The 14,179-nt window shown below is 34.9% G+C and overlaps 1 long non-coding RNA gene across 2 annotated transcripts in view; it reads left to right on the top strand.

Moving 5' to 3' along the window:
• The window catches only part of LOC106462452, a 159,716-nt gene that overhangs the window by 108,183 nt on the left and 37,354 nt on the right, over positions 1-14,179 (top strand). For both annotated transcript variants that reach the window (XR_002611270.1, XR_002611272.1), the window contains exon 6: positions 2,069-2,195. This is a non-coding gene — a long non-coding RNA (uncharacterized LOC106462452). The remainder of the gene's footprint in view (positions 1-2,068; positions 2,196-14,179) is intronic.

Here is a 14,179-nt window from a genome sequence, read left to right as displayed (position 1 = left end):
TTCTTGTTTCTTTTCTTTTCCTCCAACAACTGCTGTAATCTCTCTTCTTGTTTAATTTCTCGTTCTTCTTGTTTCTTTTCTTTTCCTCCAACAACTGCTGTAATCTCTCTTCTTGTTTAATTTCTCGTTCTTCTTGTTTATTTTGTTGTTCGAGCTGCCATTGTTGCAGGTTTTCTTGCATCTGCTGTTGTCTCTCTTCTTGTTTCTTTTGCTGTTCTTGTATTGCTGCCATCAAATCTGCTAAACTGTAGTTTGATTTGCCACTTCTCGTTTCCATTCTCTTTTTCTTCTTTTTTTTTATCCCACTTTCTGACACCAATTTGTTACGTCTCCGTTTGTTAATTAATTTTCCGTAACTTCGTTCCGACGAAACTTTAGCGACACAAGTCTTTTCTTAATAAAACTGGTTTATTCTTTCCGAATATAACTTTACGATACACTTAATTTCAACAATCACGCTAAAACAAACGCTATAACAACGAACGTACTCAACTTCAATAATACTCTCTGACTATAGATCAATTACTCACTGTCTATACACACACACATTGTTCCGTCACGTCGTCACCCTCCTATATATATATGCCAGACCACCCTATATCTAGTAATCTCCCGACTATTCCCGAAGGTTCAAGAGGTGGCGTGACACTAGTCACGTGACCTCGCTGACGCAACAATACTATAAACAGGATTCATAGAAGCACTTACAGTAATATTTTGAGATCAAGAGTTTGGCCAAAGAGGGACACTCAAAAATGATTTCGCCGCTACGTGGCGGTCTAACAGTTTCTTCAATAAATTTATTTTTTTCGATGCCCAAATGGGCACGGCACAGATAACCCATTGTGTAGCTTTGGGCTTAACAACAAACAAACAATAAACCAACTACAATATTCATCTTTAAATAAGAAATTACATATTGATATCATAATAAGTGCATTAAATAGGAAATTTCTTTTCTTGAACTTTAACTTTCATCAAAACCAATACAAGAATGTCTGACTTGATATAAAATCATATTAATGATTATTTAGAAATTATTTCATAGCAAATGAATATTATGATTTGGGCAGTGCTCATGTTACCCTAAAATGAAATTTTCTGTTTTCTTTTTAATCAGACATACATGACTTGAATATGAAAAATAAAATATTATTATGACGGTAATGAAATAATTAAAAGTTTGAAATAACAAAATAAATACTATGACTCATTCCTGCCTTCCCCCCCCCCCCTTTTAAGCACTTAGTAATATACTGAACTTGCTAAGTTTTACATGATCGTGTCATTATGAACATTTAGTAATATACAGGGTGGTTCAAAATTATCTTTCCTATTTTAAAATATAATAATTTACTAAGTACGGTAATACAACCATGCAGTTTTCAACCTCTTGCAGCTCAACTCAAACAGTTTTACTGACATGTCAATAGGCTTCTACGTATGCAACATTAATGGCGTGATGGGTGTTTAACGAGCCCCAAATGTGGACATTATGATGATTCACTTTATCCGAGGTATGAAAAGTAGCATCATCGCTAAATAGTACCTATACTAGAAATGTGTTGTCTTCATCTCTGCAAATGTCTTGCGTTGTAGTCTGTCATCTGGTTGTTGTGCCTATACCAACTGTAGTTGGTAGGCATGCAGATGGAGTTGTTTGTGAATGACATGGAGCAGGGATATTTTTGGCATGCTAGTTTCTCGTGGAGTACGCCGAAGTGACTCTCATGGGCTATCGTGAAACGATTCGTATACTTGTTCGATACCTTCATCACTGACAGAGGACCTTCCAGCTTCCGGTCGCTGTAACACACTATGAGCATAATATATTACAAAACTATGGGATATTGAGCTATCTATAATAGTTCATTGTGCCAGAAAAGAACATTAAACAATAAAGCAGAATAATACGAAAATAATGGATACAAACTACACACGATAAAAAACAACAATAACACCAAAGAAGCCTTCTACACACCACCTAAACGATAATACACTCAGCCAACCTAGCAAAGAAGTCAGCAAAAATTAGATAAATATCTTGAAAATATTCATATAATTCTAGTTCTAACCGGGAAGACCCCAGACGAATGGATAGCAGAGCAACTTCCCTAACAAGAGGACTGAAGATCGAAGTCGCCCGCCAATAACATCACAAAAAAACAGTCCTTCTCAAGTCTATCCTTAAGACGGTAAGAAAATAAGTTAGGATGTAAACTAATTAGTATATACAGTATAAAAACAAAAAATGTTGGTAATTAATAATTATTCTAAGAATTGTGTAAAACGGGTATATATTGTTAACTTAGTTTAAGTTAAGTAGGAAACAGTAGATACTTCCGTTAGTTAAACGGGTATATATTGAAAACATAGTTTAAGTTAAGTAGAAAACAGTAGATACTTCCGTTAGTTAAACGGGTATATATTGATAACATAGTTTAAGTTAAGTAGAAAACAGTAGATACTTCCGTTAGTTAAACGGTTATATATTGTTAACATAGTTTAAGTTAAGTAGGAAACAGTAGATACTTCCGTTAGTTAAACGGGTATATATTGTTAACATAGTTTAAGTTAAGTAGAAAACAGTAGATACTTCCGTTAGTTAAATGGGTATATATTGTTAACATAGTTTAAGTTAAGTAGGAAACAGTAGATATTTCCGTTAGTTAAACGGGTATATATTGATAACATAGCTTAAGTTAAGTAGAAAACAGTAAATACTTCCGTTAGTTAAACGGGTATATATTGTTAACATAGTTTAAGTTAAGTAGAAAACAGTAGATACTTCCGTTAGTTAAACGGGTATATATTGTTAACATAGTTTAAGTTAAGTAGAAAACAGTAGATCCTTCCGTTAGTTAAACGGGTATATATATATATATTGATAAATTGTTTTAATTAAGCACTAATATTGCAGACTTCCATTTGTTAAAGGGCCTCGTGTTATTGATTTAGTTTAAATTATAAACTAGGGTGACTCCTATAGTGAAACAGCCACAAATTAGTAGTGATTAGAAGTAATTAAGAGGAAGTAATGTAGACTTTCGTTAGCGAAACGGGCATATATTTCAACTTAGTTTGAAGCTATGAAGGCTTCCGTTATTAAAACAAAATTATGTTGTTAGCTTAGTTTGAATTAAGCAGAAGTTATTAGACACTCGTGTTAGAGAAAATACTTATATTGGTAACCTGTTGTAGTTTAGCGGAAGCAATACAAAATACCGTGAGTGGAACGAGAATGTATTGTTATCTTAGTCTAAATATAAGTAAAAATAGTGCAGACTTCTCTTAGTGAAACCGTAGAAACATTGCAGACTTTTTGTTCAGGAAGCAAGCCTATGTTGTTATATTAGTTAGGGTTAATTAGATTGCTAACAATAACTTCCAACCGTAAAAGGTGGATAGATTCCTAGCTATAACTTCTAACCATAAATTATGAAGTAATACAGAATGGTATTGCTTGCTATAATTTCCTACCGTAAAACATGGAGTAATACAGAGTTGACATTTTTGTGTGTTACTGACAATAAATAAAAGGTTGTATAAATATGAGTTTGGCTACTCATATGTAGCCGATATCAGATCTACCAAAAGCAGTGGTAAATCACGTGTCACAAGTATCCAATACTCAGGTGTACCCAAAGCAGTGGTAAATCACGTGTCACAAGTAGCTGACACTCGGTTGTACCAAAAGCAGTGGTGGTGCATGTGTCACAGGTAGCTGATACTCAGGTGTATCAAAAGCAGTGGTAAACCACGTGTCACAAATAGTTGATATTCAGATGTACCAAAAGCACTGATAATGCATGTGTCACAAGTAACCAGCACTCGGATATACCAAAAGTAGTAGTAATGCATGTGTCACAAGTAGCCGATATTCATTGTCGGTGTGAAACCCACGGGTAATATCTGTGTCACAACAAGGTGATAGTCAATAGAGATGCTAAACCTTTGGAAACAAGTTTGTCACAATCAGTTCATACTTGGTAAAAATGATAACTCGTAGGAATATATATGTGTCACACCTTGTTTATATTCTGTAGACGTGCTAACTCATGCGTAATGCGTGTGTCACGAATAGCTAGAACGCGATAAACATATTATTTTGCATGAAACACGAGCCTCGCTGTTAGATTATACCAATTTACCGAAGCTTTGTAGAGATATTAACCCAAGTCTAACAATTATCAAGTAATGTGTGTTACTTTAACGTTTGGATTACAAAATAGATTCGTTATCAAGCAATGTATGATACTTTAACGTATGGATTACAAAATAGATTCGTTATCAAGCAATGTATGATACTTTAACGTATGGATTACAAAATAGATTCGTTATCAAATAATGTGTGTTACTTTAACGTTTAGATTACAAAATAGATTCGTTATCAAGCAATGTGTGGTACTTTAACGTTTAGTTAAAACTTTTAAAACAATTTTCTTGTTTCGACATTTGTAACTTTTTTTAAATCTATATCATAATACAATCACAGGTTGCTGTAATCTTTACACAAAAGTTATCTGAAACACAGGGACTGTAAAATTCAGTCATGGATTACGTGGTCAAACTTAGTATCTAACGGAATCATCTTGCCCAAAAGAGTCATATTTAACAGGAAGGAGACATCCAGTAATGAATATGACCAATATGGCAGTAACAAAGTTTCCCATCTGGCTGGCACGTTCCTGGTCAGTCCATGGAGGACATTATGGGCATCCTGCCCCATTTTTCAGTCTGCACAACACCAGAGATATTTACATGAGTTCCGTTGTCTGTACAGTTTCTTGTTCGAGTCCCTGCTACATCGATGCTAGGCATTTTCATGCATAAGACAAAGTCTGTCCAGATTACATCATACGAAAGGTTGTATAACTGAGATCAGTAATAGTCAATACGTCATCGAGCAGGAAGTGATCCCCTTAGAAGCATAATAAAATATGTACGTCAATTCATACCGACGCCACCCAAACTATAACTGAGCCACCACCAAAATAATTGCATTCAATAATGTTGCACTAAGAACATTGTTCAATTCTGATTCTCCAGAATTTGTTCATGAATTCATACCACACTGTAATTAAGTCACCAAACACTCACATTCAACAATGTTGCACTGAGAACATTGTTCAAGTCTGATTCTCCAGAATTTGTTCATGAATTCATACCACACTGTAATTAAGTCACCAAACACTCACATTCAACAATGTTGCACTGAAAACATTGTTCAAGTCTGATTCTCCAGAACATGTTTATCAATTCATAATACTCTGTAACTGAGCAACTACCAAAATAGTCACATTCAATAATGTTGCACTGAGAACATTTTTCTACACTGATTCTCCAGATCATTGTTAGAGAAGTGAAACCTGATTCGACTGTGAAGGGTACAAATGCCTAGTAGCACTATTTCCAATTTTGGTGAACTCAACAAGCAAAAAACGCACTGTGAAGTCAAATGCATTGTTAGAGCAGGTCTTCTCGGCAATAAGCTGTTCTTGAAATCCGTTCCATACTATGTTATTCTGACAGCTACTTCAGTTGTTGATAGCAAATCATTATTGGCCGTCATGGACCTACCATAACCTTATACAAGCTGCTTGATGCACAAGTCACTTGTCCTATGGCGTGTCCAACTTTCCCACAAGGGACCTGGATCCACCAAAATTAGTTCTTGCTTCCTTCTGTTTGTGTCAAGTTTCTTATATTTAAAAAGCATAAACAATTGGTACATCCCTTAAAAACTACTACTTGTATCCAGTAGGTAAAGATGTGGCCCAGCTTTACGGAAAAAGTAGCGACATGGAAACAAACACCAAAACAGACAATGATCTGATATGAAGACAAAATAAGGATATTGTCTTTCTAGGGCGAGCAGAATGTGCGAAATGCGCCGAAATAATCATGGATTTCCACCATCAGACGCGTGAAGCGCGTATATTACCTATTGATCTTTGGAATCGTATTCACGTGTATTGTTTCAGACCCTATTAATCACATATGATCAATATCTTCAAATTCTAATACGATTGGTTGTTTTGTAAACTGAAACCAATACGTCTGTTGTATGGTTTGCTCCAATAGTATAAATGAAAGACAATTATTCATTCAAAATTTTACTTTATATAACATTTAAAATTTCCTACTTTTACTTGGATAAATATTTTCCCATTTGAAATATTGTGTAGTCAATACCGCACTTTTAATCTAGCTAGTCAATACAAGTTTGTTCATTGTAAAATACAATTTTTACTGAAAGAATGTTATTCAGATGCTGGAAAGGAGGATTTTCTTACGATGGCAGTTTTGATGGATGAGTTTTCCGATATGGTGCTCGGATTGGTTTAGAAAAACTGTGAAATCTTTCTTAAAAAGGTCGGGCGCCTAAATAATTACAGTTTTTCACGACAAGAGAAGAAATTAAAACTTTAGCCCAATGAAAAAGGCTCTTTTCTGCTAACGTACCACCAAAGCGGAAGAAAACTTTGTATGATTATACAAAAAATTTTCACATAAATTGTGTAGCAATTTTTCAAGGAATTTCTAACGAACGACAAATTAATGCTAAAAAGCCCATGCATGAAAAACGGGCCGCCAAAGATTAAAAAAAGCAAAACTTTATACTGAGAGCATCATTCTTCCAGATATGAGTTTTGTTTGCTTGTTCTTAGGTGCAAAGCTTCACAATGGGGTATCTGTGCTCTACCCACTGTGGTTATTGAAACCCGGTTTTTAGTGTTATAAGCTATCAGACTTGCCGCTGAGTCATTGGAGGAGGGAATCTGCAGTTATAGGCAAAACTTATGAAAATCTGTAATTTGTTCAAAGCTACATAACTAGTTTCAAAGTTGATTAATCCTATATAGAAGACAAGAATAGTTAAATTAGTCAGAAGAAATGGTCTACTAGTTAGCCATTCTGAATGGCGAGTAAAGTTGGTTAAATTCAAAATAATTCGATTTCGATGACGAGGAACCCACTTTGAGACTAATAATGGCAGGAGACGGCTTGAATGGGTAATGAAGAAAAATTTTTATATAAGTTTAACATAACAGCAAATGTACAACGTTTCGACAAGGTTTTGTCATCATCAGGTACCAACTGTTAATTATAAATAATTGGTGATAAAGTGAATAAATAATAATGTGTTTTTAAATCTTACCCTAATTTTTAGGTGTAAATGACTTAAAAATAAAAACAGTAAAAAAAATAAGCTTCGCAGTTGTTTATACAGTTTGATGACACGACTAGAGCGCCTCAACCACCAGTATGCCTGTCATATCTCAGTCAAGTTGATGAGTCCTGGAACTAGCGAAAGGCCTAATCGACATTAAATACAGCAAATATAGTGTATTTGACTTATTTACTTTCTTCTTTACTTTCACTCACCAGTTCTTAAAATTTCTTAATATCGGAAATAATTGTACTTTTGGATTTTTAATTTATATTTGCCCGGATTAGGATTAAAATTCCGGTTTTTTTGCCTTTCTTTTCCTGCGCGCATTTCAACTGATTTTCACCGAGCGTTTCTCTTGATTGGATTTTTATTTAACTTATCAACATTCTGTTGCAAAACAAATCTAGATATAAAATAACCGTGAATATTGGCGAAAAAAAGAAGTGAGGACCAGTCTATTCTTGGATTTGCCCGTGTTAGAAAGTTAAACCACTTTCAGGGGTTTTTACACCTTCATCCGAAATCCTGGAAAACAGCAACCAAAAAAAAACGAAACCAAATACACTTAACAAGTTAAATCGCTATCAGCGATTTCTACCTTTCATCAGAAATGCCAGACAACATTAGTCAAAGAACGAAACAAGGTTTGTTAGCAAGTTAAACTGCTTTCAGGGATTTCCGCCCTCCATCAGAAACCCCGAAGAACAGCAACCAAAGAACGAAACCAAGCTCAGTTAGCAAGTTAAATCATTTTCAGGGATTTACACCATCCATCAGAACTCCAGGACAACAGCAACCAAAGAACGAAACCAGGCTCAGTTAGCAAGTTAAATATTTTCATGAATTTACACCCTCCATCAGAACTCCAGGACAACAGCAACCAAAGAACGAAACCAGATATTTCGTAGGAAACATCAAACCTTCTACTAAAAAGAATCTATATAAATATAATAGTACTGTCTGTTGTCTGTTGTATGTCCGTGTAACTACTTCGCAGGGTGTGGATGGATCTACACCAAAATTGTTATGAAAGTTCATTGTGTCCATGGGGAGATACATACACATTTTCAGTCATGCATTTTGCGGTTTGCGGTTTTTATGGACGTTTTTGCATTTTCTACCACTACTTCGCCTCCTGTTGATGGATCTTTACCAAATTCGGCTGAAGGTTTGTTGGGTCCATGTGGAGATACATGCAAAATTGCGGTTTCACATTTTGTGTCTTGCAGGTTTTATGGGCGTTTTTGCGTTATTTTTACAATTACATATAAGGGAAGCAGCTTTTCATGTCCTAAGATAACCTTTCATTAATCATGAACTTACATAACTTCCGTCCAGGGGGCGGCAGGTACTCCAGCTAGTATATAATAAATCGGCAGCAATATTGTAACCAGTTCTTCAGATATACGTACTTGTGGCGAGTCAAGAACAACTCACACACCATACAAATGGCTAAAGACGTGGTTGTGAAGCTGGAAAACCGTACGTGCTTTTATACTATCTAAAGGATAACGTGTATAAATTAAACCACCTCATAAACGGATTCATTTGCTAACGTTGCTTTGAACTGATATAACACACACTTTAGGTTTTTGCATAATATGATAACGGGAAGATGGGGGAGAGAAGACAAAGACATCCTTGAACAGTATAAGAGTTTTTGTATCAACATCTCGTATTGTTGAATAAATATGTATCCGTATTCAGAGATAAAAAGTAATCAACGGACTGGAATGTTCTGAAACTAAACCTTTTTTCCTAAGCAACACTTCTGTAGAAGATGGTGAAAATAAAAATACAATATTTGATGATGACAAAACCTTGTCGAAACGTTGTACATTTGCTGTTATGTTAAACTTATACTAAAGTTTTTCTTCATTACCCATTCAAGCCGTCTCCAGCCATTATTAATCTCAAAGTGGGTTCCTCGTCATCGAATTTGAAAACACTATGCTTGTTTTTATGGCTAGATGAGGCCCGTTGTTGAAAATTTAAATTTATTGGGCAGTTCAGTTTCTTATGAAACCCATACCTGAACATTCACACTCAATGGTCATTTAAGATTTTATAAAAATTTGTGACTGAAAATTTACATTCACAGTTCATTTCAGTTTCGTATGAGACTCGTGATTGAATATTCACACTCACTGGTTAGTTCAGGTTCTTATGAAATGACTGAAAATTTACATTCACAGTTCAGTTCAGTTTCTTATGAAACTCGTGATTGAATATTCACACTCACTGGTTAATTCAGGTTCTTATGGAATGACTGAATATTGACATTCACAGTTCAGTTCAGTTTCCTATGAAACTCGTGATTGAATATTCACACTCACTGGTTAATTCAGGTTCTTATGAAATGACTGAAAATTGACATTCACAGTTCAGTTCAGTTTCTTATGAAACCAGTGAAAGAGCATTCACTCTCTCTGATCAGCTCAGTTTCTTATAAAATTCTGTGACAAACCATTTACATTCACTGGTCAGCTCAATTTCTTATAAAACTCACGACAGAAAAATGTCCATCTGATACTTTATTTTGGCCTATCTTTACTTTACAACCAAAGGTGACTTGACGATTTTACATATCAGTGTATGATATGTCTAGACAACATAAACATTTGCATATAGATATAGAAATTGATGTTAAATATTCGATGAAATTACTTGTAGTTGTGTCTTTATTGGATGTTAAACAGGATTAGCACATGGCGTTGAGCTGTAAGCAGATTAGACTCCGACAGTTTTTGTTGTTGTTGTAAGAAATGTCAGATCTGTTTCTTGTTTTTTTTATGTGTGTGCTACTAGATTATGTAGTATGTTATTTTGATGTTAGTATGTTTAGGCTGAAAAGGCAACAGTAATGCTGAGATGTAACTTTCAGCGATTTCGTTTTCCCACGTGAGTCCGAGATCATTAAGTTTCAACACTCTGAGTTATTGATCTAGCTTCACACAGCAGTGTTCTAACCTATGAAATACACGCATTTAAGTACTTTTAGAAATGACATAATGAAATTGTAGCACGCAAACCAGTTAAATCAAGATTTCGAGAAATATAGAATATTGAAAATGTGTCTAAACATTAACGCATTTTATTTTGGAATAATATGGTAATATAGACATTTTTCGATTAAAAAGAACCTGTTACGCCTGCTTATTTATCTTGCCCCTGTGTTGAAACAGACACAGATATGCACTACAGATACATGTTTGTCCCGAAGACTTCGGGCCTGGCATGGCTTGGTGGCTAGAGGTGCTCTACTCGCAATCTGCGCATCGCGGGTTCAAATCCCTTCACTGAAAATACTCCCCCCCCCCCTTTAAGCTATGATGGCGTTATAATGTAACTGTAAACGTCACTTTTCGTTGGTAAAAGAGTAGCCCAGAGGAGGCGGTGGGTGATGTTGACTAGCTGCCTACCCTCTAGTCTATCTGTCACTTCCAATCGAGCGACCGCATGTTACAAAAGGCTCTATTTGTTGAGTTTAATGGACCTGAAAGGCACACGGTTGCATTTGGAATCATCTGAAAGGAAAATTGCTTTTCTTTCCAAATATGCCTGCTGTAGAACTGTGAAGTGATGAAAAATTATCAAAATTTTGGTCAAAGTAACCTACCATCAAATTTTGCTAAACACACAAAAAGATTTATCCATAATATCGAATTATGAGCAAGATGAGATATATATTTGTAATCCACAAGTTTCATTTCGATCCGTACGAGTCTGATTTTGAGGTTCAGATAAAATATTGCAACAAAACAAGACCACCCTTTTATATTTTAGGCCAAACACATGTGCTATGAATGCATAATTACTATGTGAGAGATAATATATCATATAAAAGCACCATTTTAGAAAAAGTAATATTTCTGTTGTATCTTGAGTTTACATTTAGAATTACCATATGTGATATTTCCATAATATTAAACATTTATGTACTAAAGTTCTAATTAACATGACAACGGAATTTTGGACTATCTCTTTTAGATTGCAATGGTAGAATAGCTTCTATTGTGAAAGCAATCTAGCATGAACGAAGTTACAAGAACATTATTAATTGCAAACACACGCCTAGGTATATTCTCAAGAAATTCCAATTCCAGTTATTATCCATACATAACAAACCGATTGACTGTTGGCGTAGTGTGAGAATGTGGGGTAAGTTTATGAAAATAGTTCATAGTTTTTCGATATAATACCAGTGCAATCAGAAAAGGTGCTTAGACCGTACATAACCTTAAAAGAATGGCCGTGTCATGTCAGGGTTTTAATTATCTACGCACCATGATCATTTGATGACGCATATTAGAAAAAAACAGATTGAACAAGTTTATAGAAAGTATTATCATATGAAAGGATGTTTTTTAATCCAGAGAAGATAAAACTATTTCTTCAATTTCAAAGGTATTGGTTGGTTTTGAGCACATTTGTTTCCACATAAATGAAGTAAAACATACTGCCCTGCCTGTATCCGGACATGTAGCCATGCCGAAGAGTGAGTCCTGGGATTCACACATGTAGTCATGCTAAAGAGTGTGGTTCTAGTTTCATGGCATGTAATCATTCCAAATAGTGTGGTTCTAGTTTCAGGGCATGTAGTCATGCCAAAAGGTGTGGTTCTAGTTTCAGGGCATGTGGTCATGCCAAAGGGTGGGGTTCTAGTTTCCAGACATATGACATGCTAAACGGTTAGGTTCTACTTTCCAGGCTCGTGTTCATGCCAAAAAGGTGGCTTCTAGTTTCCAGGCACGTGGATATGCTAAAGGGTGGGGTTCAAGTTATCACTGTCTTGATGCGGTAATGTCACCGTTCTGCGAGTCATGCTGTTAATTTGATTCCAACAGGTGTCTGGTGCAATTTATTTTTTAAAAGTAGGTCCAGTTGAGGTCAATTCATTCATTTGTTCTCAGCAATGTCCATTAAGTTGAGATCTGGGTTTTAATGATATTGATACTTGGGTGGTATTTGTTCGATACTTGTTGGAACAATGTAGAGGTATGCTGAATAAAATAAAAACGTGAGAAAAAGCTCCGCCATGGCCTAGTGAGGTGCTCATTTCAAATCGACAGGCAGGTCCCACACTCAGTGTTTAGAATGAAATACTCACCTTATGACACTCACGTTAAGCGTATAGGATTGGTACAACACAATATCCTACCAATCATCTAGGTGTTCAGTGCTGATGAGCAAAATGTTTAATAATGGCCAAGTTGAAAGTTTTTATTTATTATACTTATATATATTTTGATACTATTGAATGGTGGCCAAGCTGAAATTTTTTACTTGCTGTAATATAAATCTCTTGATACTGTCGAAAGATGACCAACTTGTATGTTTTTACTTGTCGTAACATAAAGATCTTGACAATGTCGAAAGATGAACGTTTTTAGTTGGCGTATTATAAAGATATTGATACTGTTTAAAGGTGTCTAAGTTGAACGTTTTTTAGTTGGTGTACTATAAAGATATTGATACTGTTGAAAGGTGTCTAAGTTGAACGTTTTTTTAGTTGGTGTACTATAAAGATATTGATACTGTTGAAAGGTGTCTAAGTTGAACGTTTGTTTAGTTGGTGTATTATAAATATATTGATACTGTTGAAAGGTATCTAACTTGAACGTTTTTTTAGTTGGTGTACTATAAAGATATTGATACTGTTGAAAGGTGTCTAAGTTGAACGTTTTTTTAGTTGGTGTATTATAAAGATATTGATACTGTTGAAAGCTGTCTAAGTTGAACGTTTGTTTAATTGGTGTGTTATAAAGATATTGATACTGTTGAAAGATGTATAAGTTGAACGTTTTTTAGTTGGTGTACTATAAAGATATTGATACTGTTGAAAAGTGTCTAAGTTGAACGTTTTTTAGTTGGTGTACTATAAAGATATTGATACTGTCGAAAGGTGTCTAAGTTGAATGTTTTTTAGTTGGTGTATTATATAGATATTGATACCATTGAATGTTCTTTTTTTCGTCACAACTTTCTGAGTTCTAAGGTCTCTCAAGTTCATGTAATTCTCCTCATGTTTTACTTATTTTTTTGGACATTTTGACACTACTAGGATACCTGTCTGATGGGCCTGAGTATTATTTTTGGAACACTTTAACACTACTAGGATACTTGTCTGATGGGCCTGAGTGTTATTTTGTTAACACTGTAACACTACTAGGATATCTGTCTGATGGGACTAAGTGTCATTTTTGGAACACTTTAATACTACTAGGATACTTGTTTGATGGGCCTAAGTGTTATTTTTTAACACTGTAACACTACTAGGATACCTTTCTGATGGGCCTGACTGTTATGTTTTGAACAATTTAATACTACTAGGATACCTATCTGATGAGCCTAAGTGTTCGTGGGGTGTCCGAATTCTTTGAGAGAGAAGCGAACATGTTTATGACAGGCATCTTAAAATCTAAAGTAGGTTTTTTTAAAAGAATCAAGTAAATTTAAGTTTATAATTTGCCATACCGTTAAAACATACAATATGTTCCAGAAACTATGTAGTTCAGATGTATTTACCACACAGCAAAAGTAGAAATCACAGATCTATACATTACAGAAATGTTGGTTGTGTCTTTGGTAGATAATGAAGTGAAAAGGATCCCCCTTCCCCGTGGATCAGTAGCAAGTTTGAGGGCTTAAAATATTTAAATTATTGGTTTTATCGAATCAGATTGAACACGCTTTTTCTAAGCATCATGAAATGTACCAAAATGTATTGTAAGTGTACAGAGTGGTTTCTGCATCCTTATACTAAAAAGTGTGTAATGTATAGAACGGATTCAACATCATTAAACTAAGCAGTGTATAGTACAGAACGGTATAAACATTCCTATAATAAACAGTGTAAAGATAAATAATGGATTTAATACCTTTATACTAAGCAATGTAAACGTACAGAACAGATTGGTTTGCCCGAACTAGTACAGGTGAAATTTAAGGTTTAATATTTACGCTGGATAGGATTACACCAAAGTTTGCATACACCTAAAT

This window comes from Limulus polyphemus, unplaced genomic scaffold (assembly GCF_000517525.1).
Source record: "Limulus polyphemus unplaced genomic scaffold, Limulus_polyphemus-2.1.2 Scaffold1169, whole genome shotgun sequence".
In the NCBI taxonomy this organism is placed as follows: Eukaryota; Metazoa; Arthropoda; class Merostomata; order Xiphosura; family Limulidae; genus Limulus; species Limulus polyphemus.
This window is presented reverse-complemented; position numbering and strand designations above follow the sequence as displayed.